We start from the raw sequence: 16920 nt of genomic DNA on the forward strand, positions 1-16920 counted from the left end.
GATGGCTATTCCTTGGACTGATTCTACTATAAAGAATGGAGTTTTTCCAAAAATAAAATTTGAATTTCACAAATTAGCATTTAAGGGACACCCAGCGAAAAACTAGCAATGCTTCGAAATGCTAAGCATTTCTATGAAATATCACATGAATGCGATAGAGCAGGGGTGTCAAACTCATGTTATTTCATTTCATTTCATTTATTGGATTTGTATATCACCCTACTCCCAAAGGACTCAGGGCGGTGAACAGCCACAGAATAAAACACATAAATACAAAATTTAAAAACAGAATAAAACCGAATTAAACAATTTGGCCGAGACAAATTTAAAACACCCAATAATTTTAAAAACAAATTAAAATTTACATTTTAAAGGGGAAAGATTTAGGCCAGGCCGGCTTGATGGAATAAAAAAGTCTTGAGAGTGTGACGGAAGGTGCGCAGATCCGGGATCCTCCTTATCTCCGGGGGGAGCTCGTTCCAGATAGTAGGTGCCCCCACAGAGAAGATGCTCCCCCTGGGGGCCGCCAGTCGACACTGTTTGGCCGACGGCACCCAGAGGAGTCCTTCTCTATGAGAGCATACCGGCTGGTGGGAGGCTATTGGTGGTAGCAGGCGGTCCCGTAAATAACCAGGTCCTAAGCCATGGAGCGCTCTAAAGGTGGTAACCAAAACCTTGAAGCGCACCCGGAAGACCACCGGGAGCCAGTGCAGCTCACGCAGGAGAGGTGTTACATGGGAACGCCACGTTGCTCCCATAACCACCCGCGTGGCCGCACTCTGCGCCAGTTGGAGCCTCCGAGTGCTCCTCAAGGGGAGCCCCATGTAGAGAGCATTACAGTAGTCCAGGCGGGAGGTGACGAGGACATGAGTGACTGTGTGTAAGGAGTCCCGATCTAGAAAGGGGCGTAATCATGGCGTTGTCACGTGAGATATCACTACTTCCCCCTTTTGCTAAACCAGGTGTGGGTGTGGCTAGTGCGTGACGCATCTGGCCTGCGGGCCATGAGTTTGACCCCTGCAATAGAGGGTAATTATGGACCAGAAGAAAAAAACATGTGCAAATTTGGTTTACAAGCTTTGTAAATCATAAGGTTGCTTCTTGTAGCCTGGGAGAAGAACAGGCAGAACTGGAGGGTGGAGTTCAATGTGTCATCAGTTTAGAGTGTTTGCATTGCCACAAACAATCCACTGATTCTTATCTAGCGCCAGTTTAGTGGTGACTGTTAGTCAACTAGATTCTTGTGTTTAGGCTACTTTCTGAGCCACAATTCAACCTATGATCCTGATCCTTTGCACCTGATACCAGACTCTGGAAATCATAGGGTTGGTTTTGGAAGCGGGGACATGTGGGGAAGAGGAAGGGAAGGAATGTGAACTGAATTGAGTAAGAAAATAATGCAAAACATGTGAAGTCACATTAGAGATATGATCATGGCCAGAGGTTCCTAACTTCTGAGTGTTTTCTTTCTGTTCGGCTTTCAAATCAGTGTTGTCATTGGGCCTTCGAAGAGTTACCTGGAGCTATGCCGGAGTCAGTTCACAGAGTTGGGGGATTGGCTAAACCATCAATTAAATCTTTGTTTGGTCATTGACCAATGACTCGGCGGGCTAAACAACAAGGAACCTGTTTTCCCCTGCTTCACAACATTTCCATTAAGCGTTTCTATAAAATAACACAAATGCAATGTAGGCTGAATGTGGAGCAGGCAAAAACTTGCAAAGTTAGAGTACAACTGACGTTGCATGAAACAGAGTATAAATCATGGGGTTGCTTTTTGTAGCCTTTGAAAAGAGCAGGCAGAACTGGAGGGTGGAGTTCAATGTGTCATCAGTTTAGAGTGTTTGCATTGCCACAAACCATCCAAGTCCAGTCCTTCTTGAATTCCATCGATTCTTATCTATCCCCAATTTAATGCTGACTGCTATTTGACTAGATTCTTGTGTTTAGGCTACAGCAATAAAACTTTCTGAACTACAACTCAACCTATGGTCCTGATCCTTTGCACCTGACACCAGGCTCTGGAAATCATAGGGTTGGTCTTGGTAGCTGGGAACATGTGGGGGGAAGAGGAGGGGAAGGAATGTGAGCTGCATTGAGTAAGGAAATAATCCAAAACATATGAAGCCAAACCAGAGATATGAGTTGTGATGGTGCGTGGCTGGAAAGACGCGCTGCAGACTAATTCTGCCAACAGTCTGGAGTTTGATCCTGACCTGCTCAAGGTTGACTCAGCCATCCATCCTCCAGAAGTTGATAAAATGAGGACCCAGATTGTTGCGGGCAATAGACTGACTCTGTAAACTGCTTAGAGAGGGCTGTGAAGCACTGTGAAGTGGTATATAAGTCTAAGTGCTACTGTTATTACCCTTCCTTCCTTCCTTCCTTCCTTCCTTCCTTCCTTCCTTCCTTCCTTCCTTCCTTCCTTCCTTCCTTCCTTCCCTCCCTCCCTCCCTCCCTCCCTCCCTCCTATAGTAAGTGTTGCAGGCTGACTCTGCCCACTGCCAGCAGTTAGATTCTCCCCGGCTCAAGGTTGACTCAGCCATCCATCCTTCCGAGGTCGATAAAATGAGGACCCAGATTGTTGGGGGTAATAGGCTGACTCTGTAAACTGCTTAGAGAGGGCTGTAAAAGCACTGTGAAATGGAATATAAGTCTAAGTGCTACTGTTATTACCCTCCCTCCCTCCCTCCCTCCCTCCCTCCCTCCTTCCCTCCCTCCCTCCCTCCCTCCCTCCTATAGTAAGTGTGTGGGTAGAATGCAGTATTGCGGGCTGACTCTGCCCACTGCCAGCAGTTTGATTGTCCCCGGCTCAAGGTTGACTCAGCCTTCCATCCTTCCGAGGTCGATAAAATGAGGACCCAGATTGTTGGGGGCCATCAATCTGTAAACTCTAAGCAGTTTACTAAGCAGTAAACTGCTTAGAGAAGGCTGTGAAGCACTGTGAAGCATTATGTAAGTCTAAGTGCTATTGCTATTGCTATCAGGGCCAGGGTTTTGTATTTTTTGGATGGTTTTTACTTGCTCTAGGTGTCATCGAATCACTTCATGGTGGGTGGGAGTGGGGTCTAAACATTAGATACCTGTTTTTCCTTGTTTCACGACATCGCCATTATGTCGCATTTTGGCTTGTATTCTTTCTAACCCAGGGCGTGAAACGAACTAGGGAATGACAAATGGTCCTGATTCGAGGACACCCTGTTGCCAAGGGTTTGGATCACAATCCCGTGTGACCCCTGTGGTTGCTGCAATAGTTGTGTAAGGACCGACTGTAAGTCATTTTTTTCCCCCAGTGTCATCAGAAGTTTGAATGGTCCCTGATCAATTGCTCATAAATCAAAGGCCACCTGTTGATGAAGGGAAAGATTTTAACGGCAGGAAAACCCAAACTTTCCTGTTTGTTAAGTTGCAGCTTGTGAAATCTAGATTCTCTTCAAAGTTTATCTTTCATCCTGACCTTAAAGATTTAATCTATGGCTGATTTGCTAAAGTCACCACAGCAGAGAAAGACAGAGAGAGGCGTCTCTTCTAACCAACATGGTTATTCTCAGCTGGCTGATCGTTCTTTCCCTCCTATTCCTCTATTTATGGAAGAACCAACGCCCCAAAGGCTTTCCCCCTGGACCATGGGGCCTCCCCCTGATTGGGAACCTGCTTCAGTTCAGTAAGAAGGACCCTCTCAAGGACCTGGATCAGGTACGGCTTCTTATCCGATCCCTCATTAATCCCCTCTGTGTGAATCAGCCAAAAATGAAGGACATTTCCTTGCAATTAGTTAAGCGTCTTGCTGCAAAACAGGAGATCAAAGTAAGATTTAGGGAAAGAAATTTTCAGAATGCTACCTAGATATTAAAGGATTCTGCTCTGTAGAAATATATGTTTGATTCGAAGGAATCCTAATAGTTAATGGGATCAGGCTGCTCTTGAGAGAATCAATAGCTTTTTAAGATGAAATCAATCCTAGAACTATGTTTGACTTTCATGGGCTTTGAAAGAAATTCAGTACTTTGAAGGACGTAAATACAGATCATTTAAGAAGAAAACAGATGTTTTTTCAGTAATTAAAAGGCGGTGGTTATATGCCTGCCACTCCTGGTTATTTAAAGTGAAATTGTTGGTGGAGCTTTGTTGTTTTTGCTGTTGAGTCTTCTTGCTATTCTTGTCCCCTCTTTCAATGGCCTTTCTTCAATCTACATCTGTATTGCAGTTTTATATTACATTTCCACTCATTAACCTATTCTTAATTAAAATGCTAATTTATTGAGCTTAGCTCAATGGTAATTCCATAACGTTGTGCTCTGTTTTTTAGCTGTCCTTCTATAGTTTTTAAGACAGGCTATTGGTAAGGTTGCAATATTTTTCTAGCACTTATGAAAGAATAATTTGATCTGATTCGTAAACTAGGCTAAATTAAGAAAGTAAATTGAGTTGTGGGAATGGAGGGAAGCATGTGTCTATGGAGATTCTCAATCATCCAGGTCATAAGTGTCTATCAGGGCAATCTGGTCTACCCAATTATGGGATGGAGCATACTGCTTCCGCTTTCGCCTTTCAGCCCCAATCCGGGAGCCTTCGTAGGCAGTCGCTTTTGTGACAAACTCTTTTTGTGTGGAATTTATATTTTACTGACAAAGAAATAAAGGGAGACTAGCATAGATCTATTTCAAGATGTTTAGCTAGTTGAATGTCCTAATGCTTCTAGGTTAATCCCGGTGATTTCATTTCAGCTAGCTCAAAAATACGGTCCCATCTTCAGCCTCTACATCGGAGGAACGCTTGTGGTCTTCACTCATGGGTTTTCTTCAGCCAAAGAGGTCCTGGTGACAAAAGGCATAGAATTTGCTGGAAGGCCAGATAATCCAATAGTAGATGATATCGTGAAGAAAAAAGGTACCAATATATCCTTTCCAAACACTGTTTTTCCTCTCTACTTTTGTTGTTCGCTTTGTTGGATCTTTATGTTGGCAATTAGTGGCTATGTGAATCAACAGCAGAGATAGTATTCAGATGTTGGCAATTAGTGGCTATGTGAATCAACAGCAGAGATAGTATTCAGCCGGTTCGCACCAGTTCGCGTGAACCGTTGGCGGAAATTTGGACAAGGTTACCGAACTGGTAGCGATGGCCGGCTGGCCACATCCCTGAACCAGTTCCCCGGACACCGCTCGCTCACCCTGCCTGCCATGTTCTCCGCCGCCATGTTCTTCGCGCATGCTCATCCTATTGCCTTGCAAGTCCAATGGGATATGCATGCATGAAGAACATGGCAGCGAGGGCAGCAGCTTTTTCTGTGCCCTCCAGTACTTTTTGGTGGCCTGCTTCTTTGCCAGCCACTTTCCAGCAGGGGCAGCTGGCAGGGGGCTGTCGAAAACTCCGGTCGGCTTGCCTTCTGAACTCTAGACCAGCTGCCGTGGAAGGTAAGCAGCCTGAACAAAGAGGCGGTGGTGGGAGAGGAAGGGGGCTAGGGCCGAGGCTTTTAAAGGAGGGGAAATGACTGGCGAAGGGAGGGCAGGGATAGATAGGTGGAAATTCCCAAAATTTTCCTACCTTTTCCTGTGGACATGGCTAGGTGTGGGGGTTCATGTGACTGAGTGGGCATGGGCGTGAGTGATATCAAGTTGGCCATGCCCACTCAGTCACATGCCCCCCCAGCCACGCCCACCGAACTGGTAGCGAAAATTTTTGAAACCCACCACTGATCAACAGAATAATTAATTAATTAATTAGCAGGTTATACCATTAGGTTAACATAAGAAAAATACAAAAGAATCATTGTAGTTCAAATGCTTGAGCGGCACAGTGGCCTAGAGGTGGAGCTCTCATCTCACAATCAGGAGTCTGTGATTTCGGTCCTATATTTCTCTCTCTGGGCACAAAGAAAATTTTTTTTGCTGTGAGCTCCACATAGGCGTCAGGAAGGGTATCCGGCCAGTAAATGCTCATATCCGTCCAGTCGTCTAACTCCACACTGATGCAAGGGATTACAGGGTCATTAAAAGAAAAAAAAAGTGTAATTCCAGTGCTTCATTTTTGGTCTTTCATTGTTACAGGCATAGTAGCAGCACCCTATGGTCAAGCATGGAAAGAACAACGGAGGTTTTCATTGATGCTTCTCAGAAATTTTGGACTGGGCAAAAAATCAATGGAAGAGAAGATCTTGCAGGAGGCATCTTATATGATTCAAACATTTACTGATAACATGGGTAAGTTCTCCTGGGACAGGATGGTCATATCAATGTTGCTTCTTTTTTCCACAGGACGCAATTCAGTTGATCTCAAAGTTGACCAGTGAGCTTAGAATTCTGTTTGCATAAAAATAGAGCAAATTAAAATATGATCACAGTATTCATAGGATGGCTGGGGAATTCTGTAGGAAAGAGTTCAATTGATTCCATAGTTGATTGTATGGATGTTTTGACTAGTTGTGGATGTTGCAAAATGCGCAAATCATGGTTGTGTTATCTCATATGCTGCAGAGAGCTGCAAACACAGGCTGCAAAACCCAAGATGAGATCCCATAATTATGTGTTGGGGGAGATGGACAATGGAACTTCCACTCTGACTCCAATCACCTGTTTTTGGAGTCTCTTTTAACTTTGAAGGGTTATAAATTGAGAACTTGTTGAAGAGCAACCATCATGGATGGGAGGAGGACTCAAGCAAGGAAGCAGTCTGGTCTCCCTACATAAACACAAGCAGTCTCAGCCTCCTTGAATGATTTAGAACTTTTCCTGCTCTTTCCCAGGCGAAAGCTTCCAGTCTCGGAAGATTCCTGTATTATAGGCAGAGAACATAAAGTAGCTAGTTTGAACTCTGCATGTCTGGTTGTTTACACCTCACAGGACTTTCTTACATTCTTTTGCTTTATTCCACAGGTGCCCCTTTTGATCCTTCTCTATTTCTTGAAACTGCAGTCACCAACATCATGTCCTCCATTCTGTTTGGGAAACGTTTTGAAAACAACGACAACTCTTTGAGGACTGTGATGTATGCGATACATCAAAATATCAAAATGGCAACAGGATCCTGGGCCATGGTATCCTCAAAAGGGGTGCAGGAAAATGATCACGATTCCCAAAACACTAGTGGGAATTTCGGTCTATTGCAATTAGATGTTCCAGCCATCTTAAAAAGGCTGACGTTGAGAAACACCAACTTGCAGGATATTATAAGACTGGTAGAAAAAAATGCCTTAACATATATTGGAATTTACCCAATTTTCCTTGCACAATTTTATTTATTTTTTAAGGAGCAGCATAATTTTATGACTGACTTGATTAAGCCAGCAGGAAGCAGAGTTAATTATGGCGAGTGGTGCAGTGGCCTAGAGGTGGAGCTCTCGCCTGACAATCAGGAGGCTGTGAGTTCAATCCTAGGTTGAAGCAGGTATTTCTCACTCTCTGGGCACACTGAGAATATATCTGCTGGAAAAAAACCTCCGCATTGGTGACAGGAAGGGCATCTGGCCAGTAAACACTTGCTCCATTCAGTTGCCCAGACTCCATCCTGCAAGAGATTATGGGGTCGTTAAAAGGTGATGATACAGAGTTAATTAGGGCATGACACTTCTTTATTAAAATATTATTTGGATATTTGTGTCCTATCAAACTTGAATAGGAGATAATATATATGAACATATGAATATAGATGGTCAAAGGTGTTTTTTCTCTAGCAACACATTCTATAATATTAAGATTATAACTATAATTATAATATTATTTTACTTAATGTTGATTTCTTTTCTCTTTGTTGGCAGCTTTATAATGCTGTGCCCTTAGTGAGAAATCTGCCCCTGCCCCATCAGAGAATAGTAAGAAATGGCCATAAAATTTTTTCTTTTCTTGAAAAAAATGCTGGAGGAACACAAGGCAACCTTGATCCCTGGAGAAACCTGGGATTTCATTGATGCATATTTAGAAGAAATAAAGGAGGTAAAAAAATTCACTCCACTTTGTTTCATTTTGCACTCTTATATAGTTTTTCTCATTGAGTGGTGCGGTGGCCTAGAGGCGGTGCTCTCAACTCACAATCAGGAGGCTGTGAGTTCGATCCTAGGTAGAGGCAGATACTTCTCTCTCTGGGCAGGTTGAAAATATATCTGCTGAATATAACTCCGCATTGGTGACAGGAAAGGCATCCGGCCAGTAAACACTCAGCTACATTTAGTTGCCCAGACTCCACCACGCAAGTGATTTTGGGGTCGTTAAAAGACGGTGATGATATAAATTTTCTCATCTTATATCCGTGGCTACCAAATTACAGTTGTGTGACTATGAAAAAGAGGTCTCTGGTAGTTGGCCCTAACCTCATTTGATAATCTAAAAGCATACATGATAATCTAAAAGCATACGTTGCTTGGTCAGTTAAACAGCTTCCACACAAAGTCGTTTGAAATTTGTGTGAATTAGAGTTTTGTCCTAAAGAAAGGAACAAGCTATTGTGTTATCTGAACTCATCTATGGGACTTTGCTTAGCCTGTTGCATAAACCCTGCCAACCCATTGCTCTAAATCAGAACATGAATGAATGTGAACTTCATTCAACAGATGCGATTGGAAAATATCCTAGAATAATACAAATGGCCCTCAACCTATAACCTCAGTTGGGACTGGAGCTTCCATCACGAAGCAAGGCACTTGTGAAGCGATGCACACCCTATTTCACAACCTTGTTTGCCTGAGTGTTAAGTGAATCACCAGGATTGTTAACTGAATTGTATGGTTATTAAGCAAATCCAGCTTCTCCCATGGACTTTGCTTGTCAGAGAGAGAGTGGAAACCTTATAAAATGGTGATCAACATGGCCCTGGGATGCTGCAACCGTCATAAATGCATGCTGGTTTCCAAGTGCCCAAATTTTGATCCTGTGAATGCAGGATACTGTGATGGTCATAAGTGTGAGAAGAGTCCCTAAATCATAAGAGATTGGACAGCCATTTGTCTGAAATGGTATAGGTTTCCTCCCTATGCAGGGGGTTGGATGTGAAGACTTCCATGGTCTTGACTCTTCTCTTCTCTTCTCTTCTCTTCTCTTCTCTTCTCTTCTCTTCTCTTCTCTTCTCTCCTCTTCTCTCCTCTTCTCTCCTCTCCTCTCCTCTCCTCTCCTCTCCTCTCCTCTCCTCTCCTCTCCTCTCCTCTCCTCTCCTCTCCTCTCCTCTCCTCTCCTCTCCTCTCCTCTTCTCTTCTCTTCTCTTCTCTTCTCTTCTCTTTTCTTTTCTTTTCTTTTCTTTTCTTTTCTTTTCTTTTCTTTTCTCCTCTCCTCTCCTCTCCTCTTCTCTTCTCGTCTATTCTTCATTTCAGCACTGTCATAACCTCAAACTATCAGTGTACTAATGGTTCAGGACTATATGTTGAGGACTATTTTCTCTTTCTTTCTTTGTTTTAATAAATAAAAGGCAGAGAGGAAAGTTTCGAGTTTTGAAGAAGAACAATTACTAATTTTACTGGTGGACCTTTTAACTGCTGGATCAGAAACAATGGTTGGCACACTTTGGTGGGCATTGCTGTATTTGGTAGCCTTTCCAGAGGTCCAAGGTATGGAAATGACTAAGATCTTCTAATAACCCTTTCTAAAAGCTTCATTTGTATACAGACTGGTATGTTTAGAACTATTACACCTAGAAGAATTCCCAGATAGAGAGGCATTGCTCTCCCACAACTCAAAGAGAGGACCAAGTTGAGAAAGACACAAAATGTGGGGAACCAGTGTAAAGTTTTCAAATATATATGTAAGAGATGACATGGCTGAGCCTGAAGGAGGAGTCAAGTGCATCATTAGTCTCGAGTCCCTTCATGCCCACAAGAGATCTAAGTCCTGCCCACTTTGAATTCCGTTGACTCTTATCTCTCTCCAATTTGCTTTGACCAGAAGAGTAGAAGACCTCCAAGGTGTCAGTGTTCCAGAAAACCCCAACTCCAAATAAAAACTCTGACGCAAGCATTTTCCAAAGTTCTCTTTACTAGAATAGATAAACTGGCACATCTGGGAAAACCTGAATCTGAAAGGTCTGGGTTTTCCCTCAGTAAATCAAAACCCCAAAAACCATCCCCTCACTCCTCAGTCGATCACATGCTGCAATCAACGTCCATCCCATCTCCACTCAGCACTCTGACCACTCCTTCTCCAGATGCCGGATCGCCCTGACCTTGACGGACAGGAAGAATGCTATTATGTCTACCAACAATCCCTCTATTAATTCCCCCCTCCTAGTTTCCCACACATGAGAAGGTGGCAGCATGGAAGCTTCTGGCCTAATATGGCTTCCAAAGCTGACAGGTCTCTTCCAACTCTGTTGTGATTGATTGATTGATCGATTGATTGATCTTGCACATCTCATTTGGATGGATATCCTCCCCTTCTTATACTATAGTGATTAGGGAGCGGTCTTTCACATTCTCTTCTGAATGTTATCTAATTGTTTTCCCCTTAAAAATGCTTCAGTCAGAAATATAATCAGAAATTAGATAGAACAGAAGTACAACGTGCATATAGTTACTTCCTTATGGGCGAATAAATCTTCAGAAAGGATCTCAGAATGCGAAGGCATAATTTAAACATATAACATACAGACTAGAAGTCCTCAAGAGTAAAAGAGAGGAGAGCATAAAGAAGTAATAATAAACCATTATTTTAGGATTTAAGGGAATAAGAAAATTGTATTACTGAAAAGACCATTACGAAACAGACGTTTCAAATGATTGACTATTTATAACTGTTTATTTTATAATGTATATTTTGTTTTTTGTTTTGTTTTTGTCATTTGTGTTTACTATGTTTTTTTTTCTTTATCTGTATTAATAAAGTTTATAAATTTAAAAAAGAAATGCTTCAGTCCTTCTTCTCAGGGAGCACTTTCTGCATAATTGTGTTGAGGTCTCCTTCCTTACTCTCCTCAGTAACTGATTTATTTGCACTGCAGGGAAATGCCAGAAGGAAATAGACGCTTTTCTGGGAAGTAATTCAAACCTGCAATGTGAAGATCGGGAAAAGCTGCCCTACACAAATGCCGTCATTCATGAAATCCAGCGCTGTACAACTATTGTTCTTCTTGGAGTAGCTCACACACCCATCCAAAATGCACGGTTTTGGGGCTATCAAATTCCCAAGGTAACACTGGGAACTTTCACAGGAGGGCCATGGGTCTGGAGGCTAAACTGTGCAATGAAGACTAAGGCAACTTGGTATATTTAGCCAAATGAAGGGAAGGATTAGGGGAGACCTGATAGCAGTCTTCCAATCCTTGAATGGAAATCACAGAGAAGAGGGGACAAGGATTAGGAGAGGCATGACATCATAGCAGTCTTCCAATACTTAAAGGGCTGCCAGAGAAAAGAAGGGGTCAGTTTATTCTCCAAAGCACCTGGGTGAAAACACATCACAGGGAGCTCCAGACAGGAAATAAGGGGGGATTTCCGGAAAGTGAGAATGGTTAATCAGTGGGAAAGCTAGCCTCACCATTTTATTTTTTTTAAATTTGATTTATATGCCGCCCTTCTCCGGAGACTCAGGGTGGCTTACAAGGCGTTAAGCAATAGCCTTCATACTTTTTGTATATTTATACAAAGTCAGCTTATTGCCCCCACAAACCGGGTCCTCAATTTACCTACCTTAGAAAGGATGGAAGGCTGAGTCAACCTTGAGCCTGGCAAGGTTCGAACTTACTAATTGCAGACAGCTGGAGTTAAATTACAATGCATTAGTCTGCTGAGCTATCCAGGCTCCTTGCTGGAGGTTTTCCAGACAAAGTTGGAGAGCCAACCCTTCAAGCCTTACGATTCCATGAAAGATTCTTTTCACTATCATCAGTTCATTTTTAAACCAGATCTCAAAAGGGCTAAGCCAAATTGATGGTGGTGCCCTGCTATTTGCAGGGCACAACCATTTTGACCAACCTCCATTCTGTTCATCACGATGAATCCCAGTGGAAGTTCCCACACGAGTTCAACCCCTCCAACTTCCTGAATGCAAAGGGAGAGTTTGTGAAGCCGGAAGCCTTTTTGCCATTTTCAGCAGGTAAATTCTCTCTCTCTCTCTGTTTTCCTCTGAATGGGAAGGGCTGCACAATAGGCAGAATCAGGGATTAGACAACCCTGTGAACTCAGCTCCTGTACTTAAGCCTACTTCAGGGCACCATTGGGTGGAGAAAACTAGGATGCATACTTTAATTATTTTAACGTTTTTTAATTCTTGTGATGGGTTTGTATTTAATATGGCTGTACACCACCCTGAGTCCTTCGGGAGAAGGGCGGTATAGAAATGTAAATAAATAAATAAATAAATAAATAAATAAATAAATAAATAAATAAATAAATAAATAAATAAATAAATAAATAAATAAATATCATGTGAATGCTGCCAACGGGGAGCAAATGAAAAGTGTATTCACTTTGGGGATATCATCACCCATACTTGTGAAAGCACTCCTTCTCTGCATGAGTGTATCCTTCAGCAGGCTAAAATATGCCATTTCATCAACCCATTCCAGAAACCAGAAAATACATGTTTTCCTTTGCTATTCTCTCCCTCTCCCCCTCCCTCTCCTTCTCCCTCACCTCCCCTCCCCTCTCCTCCTCCCTCTCCCTTTCCTTCTCCCTCCCCTTCCCTCTCCTATTACCTCACTCTTTCCTTCTCCCTTTCCTTCTCCTTCTTCCTCTCCCTTCCCTTCTCCCTCTCCCCTCCCCTTCCCTCTCCTTCTCCCTCTCTTTCTCTCTCTCCCTTTCCTTCTTCCTCTCCCTTCCCTTCTCCCTCTCCCCTCCCCTTCCCACTCCTTCTCCCGCTCTTTCTCTCTCTCCCTTTCCTTCTCCCTCTCCCTTCTCTTCTCCCTCTCTCCTCCCCTTCCCTCTCCTTCTCCCCCTCTTTCTCTCTCTCCCTTTCCTTCTCCCTCTCCCTTCCCTTCTCCCTCTCCCCTCCCCTTCCCACTCCTTCTCCCTTTCCTTCTCCCTCTCCCTTCCCTTCTCCCTCTCCCCTCCCCTTCCCACTCCTTCTCCCGCTCTTTCTCTCTCTCCCTTTCCTTCTCCCTCTCCCTTCTCTTCTCCCTCTCTCCTCCCCTTCCCTCTCCTTCTCCCTCTCTTTCTCTCTCTCCCTTTCCTTCTCCCTCTCCCTTCCCTTCTCCCTCTCCCTTCCCTTCTCCCTCTCCCCTCCCCTTCCCACTCCTTCTCCCTTTCCTTCTCCCTCTCCCTTCCCTTCTCCCTCTCCCCTCCCCTTCCCACTCCTTCTCCCTCTCTTTCTCTCTCCCTTTCCTTCTCCCTCTCCCTTCCCTTCTCCCTTTCCCCTCCCCTTCCCACTACTTCTCCTTCTCCCTCTCCCCTTCCCTCTCCCTCTCCCCTCCCCTTCCCTCTCCTTCTCTCTCTCCCTTTCCTTCTCCCTCCCCCTTCCCTCTCCTATTCCCTCTCCCTTCCCTCTCTCTTTCCTTCTCCCTCTTCCTCAACCTACCCCTTTCCTCTCCCTCCCCTCCTCCCTCCCCTTCCCTCTCCCTTTCCTTCTCCCCCTTCCTCAACCTACCCCTTTCCTCTCCTTCTCCCCCTCCCCTCCCCTGTCCCTCTCCCCTCCCCTTTCCTTCTGACTCTCCTACTCTTCCTCCCTCTCTCACACACACAAAGATATAAATCCATTAATCCTAAGGATACTAGTCAGTTTCACATGACATTACAAACCACAAGTCTGAGTTTCAGGGGTGCTGTTTTATCATCAAAGTGTGTGCTGCTCTAGATGAATAGCCCTGATCGTTCATCTTGTCTTTGACTTTTCAGGACCAAGGGTTTGCTCAGGAGAAAATCTGGCTCGGATGGAGCTCTTCCTCTTCCTCACCACCAACCTGAGAAACCTGCGGCTATCTTGGCCAGATAAATCCCAGGCACCAGATCTCACACCTAAATTTGGTCCCACACAATTCCCATCAAGCTTTAAAATATCCATGAAAGATCGCCAGGAGAGTGACTAGATCGAGGGAAGTTTTTTTCCATCACTCAAAGCAAAGTCATCAACTCCAAAGACACTTGAAAGATCCAGATGAAATTCATAGGCTACGTGGCTTAAACCAATTACGTAACAAAAGATTTATCCTAAATGATATGAAAAAATTATGTTCAATAGTATAAACTTGATTTAGAAAAATAATGCTGTTTTTTGGATGTAGTGGTATGTGGACCTGACCTTGGGAGACAGGAGGAAGAGCTGCAGACTAGGCAATAGTGAGTTAAGAGGCAGCCGAGCCTGTGGAAAGAACGGAGACAAGGCAAAGATCTTAGAAGGGACCCCCCCTAGTTTCTTGGACTGTAAACATGAGGGGGGGGAGGGGAAGTACTTTCAGACTTACAAGATTATTACAATGCCAACTTTGTGAGGTACTCCAGAGAAGTAGCACACTGAGGACTACTAGCTGTATCGGTAGTCCTCGACTTACAACCACCTGCCTACAAAAAGAGGGGGGGAAAAGAATAGAGAGAGGGAGGGAGGGAGGGAAAGACAATTCAAAACAACAACCAAGAAAAGGAATCATCCATCCATCATCTCTTGCGTGCTTATACTTTAATTGCTAAGCTTAAAAGAAAGAGGGGGGGGGAAGGAAAAACAAGTCAAAAACAACAATAAAGGGAAAAAACAAGAAATCATCTACCCATCGTCTCTGGCCCGCTTTGATACTTCAATTGCTATGCTGTTTTTTTTTTTTTACTTACCTCCCCCATTCCTCTCTTAAATCTCCATCTATACCTATTTCTTGGATGTCCAACCTATTTCTGCCACCTCTACCCTCTTCCACTGCCTATTTTCTAAAGTTTTTACCATGACCCCTGCCTCTTTTTCAAGCATATCTTCCAACTCCCTTAATATGTTTTCCGCCTAGTTTAATTCATCAATCATTGTTATTTTCGTTATAATCTCCTCCTTGTCTTCTTCCTTTTTTATTTTTTCTTTTGACTCCTCCCTTTCCTGAGCGCCTTGGTCTGTAATCATCATCCCTTGTATAGTGTTTTCCATTTTTTCCATGATATCCTTAAATCCTTTGTCCATAATGTCTTCTATATTTTGAAAAAGTAGATCCATCTCCTGGACAATTCCACTCATCTCTCCTTCTTCATTATCTTTTTTTAAAAAATTGATCTAACAGTCCAAAAATTATTTATTTAGTCTTTAAACTATCTTTCAAGGAGTACGCTAGTCCAGCGGTCACCAACTGGTGGTCCGTGGACCACTGGTGGTCTGTGAGAAAATTTTGGTGGTCCGCAGAAAAATTATTTGCATTTTTAAAAAAATATTGCACAAAATCAGGGGTCCTCAAACTATCCCCCCTGGGCCGGATATGGGCAATGAACGTTTGTGTTGCTGCAGAGAGTCTCCCCCTTCGGGGTCTTTTTGTGCGTGTTGGAGGGGGACAGAAATTCCGACTTGGGGTCTGCTTCGGCCTCCTGGTGCAGGGCTTTGGGTGAAAGCTGGAGGGAAGTGCCACTGGTGGTGAAGAGCTGAAGGGCCTCGTTCCAGTGGGACAGCCTCATGGCCTGGAACTGGCTGACCATCTCAGCCCGCTGAGCCTCCAGGTGCCTGTACCTGGCCTTGCACCCCCACAGGTCTTCCCTCTGCTTGGAAAGTCTATGCTCGTAGTCCTCAGTGAGGTGCTTCTGCTGAGTTTCCTTCTCGGTCAGATCCAATTTGAACTGAGCCAGCTGTTTTGCCAACTCTTTCTCATGGTGGCTGCCTAACTCCAACAGCTGCTTCCTGTTGGGGCCCTAAGGAGCCCGGGCGGGGAGGCGAGAAGTGGGTGGCAGGAGAGGGGTGAGTAGAGGCCGGCAAGGCGCCCTTTGATGTGAGTGACATTGAGTTGGCCATCAAATTGGCCACAACCAGCCCAGTCACATGACTACCTAGCCACACCCACCCAGCCATTCATTAGGTAGATCATATTAGTGGTCTGTGGGATTTAAAATTATGAATTTAGTGGTCCTTGAGGTCCGAAAGGTTGAGGACCCCTGCATTAGTCCCAGTTTTTTATATCTCTTAAGTTCACACTCAGTTCTATTCAGTGGTGGGATTCTACTGGTTTGCACCGGTTCGGTAGTAATTCTGGGAGAATTAAGCGTTCAACAGAGTGAAGGCATGAGGGGGGGGGAAACTGTCCCTGTGTCCAGATATTTTGGCATGCAATGCCCTATAGCACTATCCTGAAGGGACAATTTCAACTGGGTGAAATCCAGAAGGTTCTGTCAGGTTCTGGAGAATCGGTAGCAGAAATATTGAGTAGTTTGGAGAACCGGCAAATACCACCTCTGGCTGATTCAAATGGGAATGAGGAATCCTCCACCCTCAAATGACAGGGATTGTTCACATATCTCCAAGATTCTAAATGTTTTTCTCTCAATCCTGAGCCAAGCAGATATCGGATCTCACGTAGCAAAGTTAAACGACCGCATTGGTCCCTTTTTCAGTTGTTTCCTCAGCAGCAAAAAAAGATTGACGGATTCACCTTGTCCAGTTTAACATGAGAGAAGGTAAAGGGCTTTACCTGGTCCAACTCCTTCAGAAGGAACCTTGTACTGAAATAAATCAGATTCCCAAGTAGAGGCAGCCTCCATGGTCCAGGGGGGAAACCTTTGGGATGTTGGCTCTTCCAGAAACAGAGGAATAGGAGTCGAAAACCACCATGTTGATAAGAAGGAACACCTCGTTCTGCGTTGCTCTCCTGAGCCAAAGATTAAATCTCTAAAGTCAAGTTGAGGGTACACGGTGTTCTGAAGTCAGATTTTGTACTTTGGCAAGCCATAATATGGTATTTCAGTCAAGCCTGGGCACATTAGGAACCTCAGGAAAAATACAGCATTACGCATTTGTCTAAAACCACAGAAATCATTTCATCTGTGAATCTGGAGAAGATGGCCCCTCAATTAAGTGAATGAAAAGCAATACTTGTCAGACCTGGAAGCCATCTTTT

At 44.0% G+C, this 16920-nt stretch overlaps 1 pseudogene across 1 annotated transcript; it reads left to right on the forward strand.

Annotated features, from left to right (window-relative positions):
* Positions 1 to 3537: 3537 nt before the first annotated feature.
* Positions 3538 to 14114, forward strand: LOC117659579 (cytochrome P450 2J6-like; annotated as a pseudogene). Its single transcript, XR_015729649.1, has 9 exons — positions 3538 to 3696; positions 4728 to 4890; positions 6051 to 6203; positions 6876 to 7036; positions 7757 to 7931; positions 9394 to 9532; positions 10918 to 11105; positions 11870 to 12011; positions 13748 to 14114. The product of XR_015729649.1 is annotated as a cytochrome P450 2J6-like (transcript).
* Positions 14115 to 16920: the final 2806 nt, after the last annotated feature.

This window comes from Pantherophis guttatus, chromosome 11 (assembly GCF_059756535.1).
Source record: "Pantherophis guttatus breed Tessera chromosome 11, ASM5975653v1, whole genome shotgun sequence".
Taxonomy (NCBI): Eukaryota; Metazoa; Chordata; class Lepidosauria; order Squamata; family Colubridae; genus Pantherophis; species Pantherophis guttatus.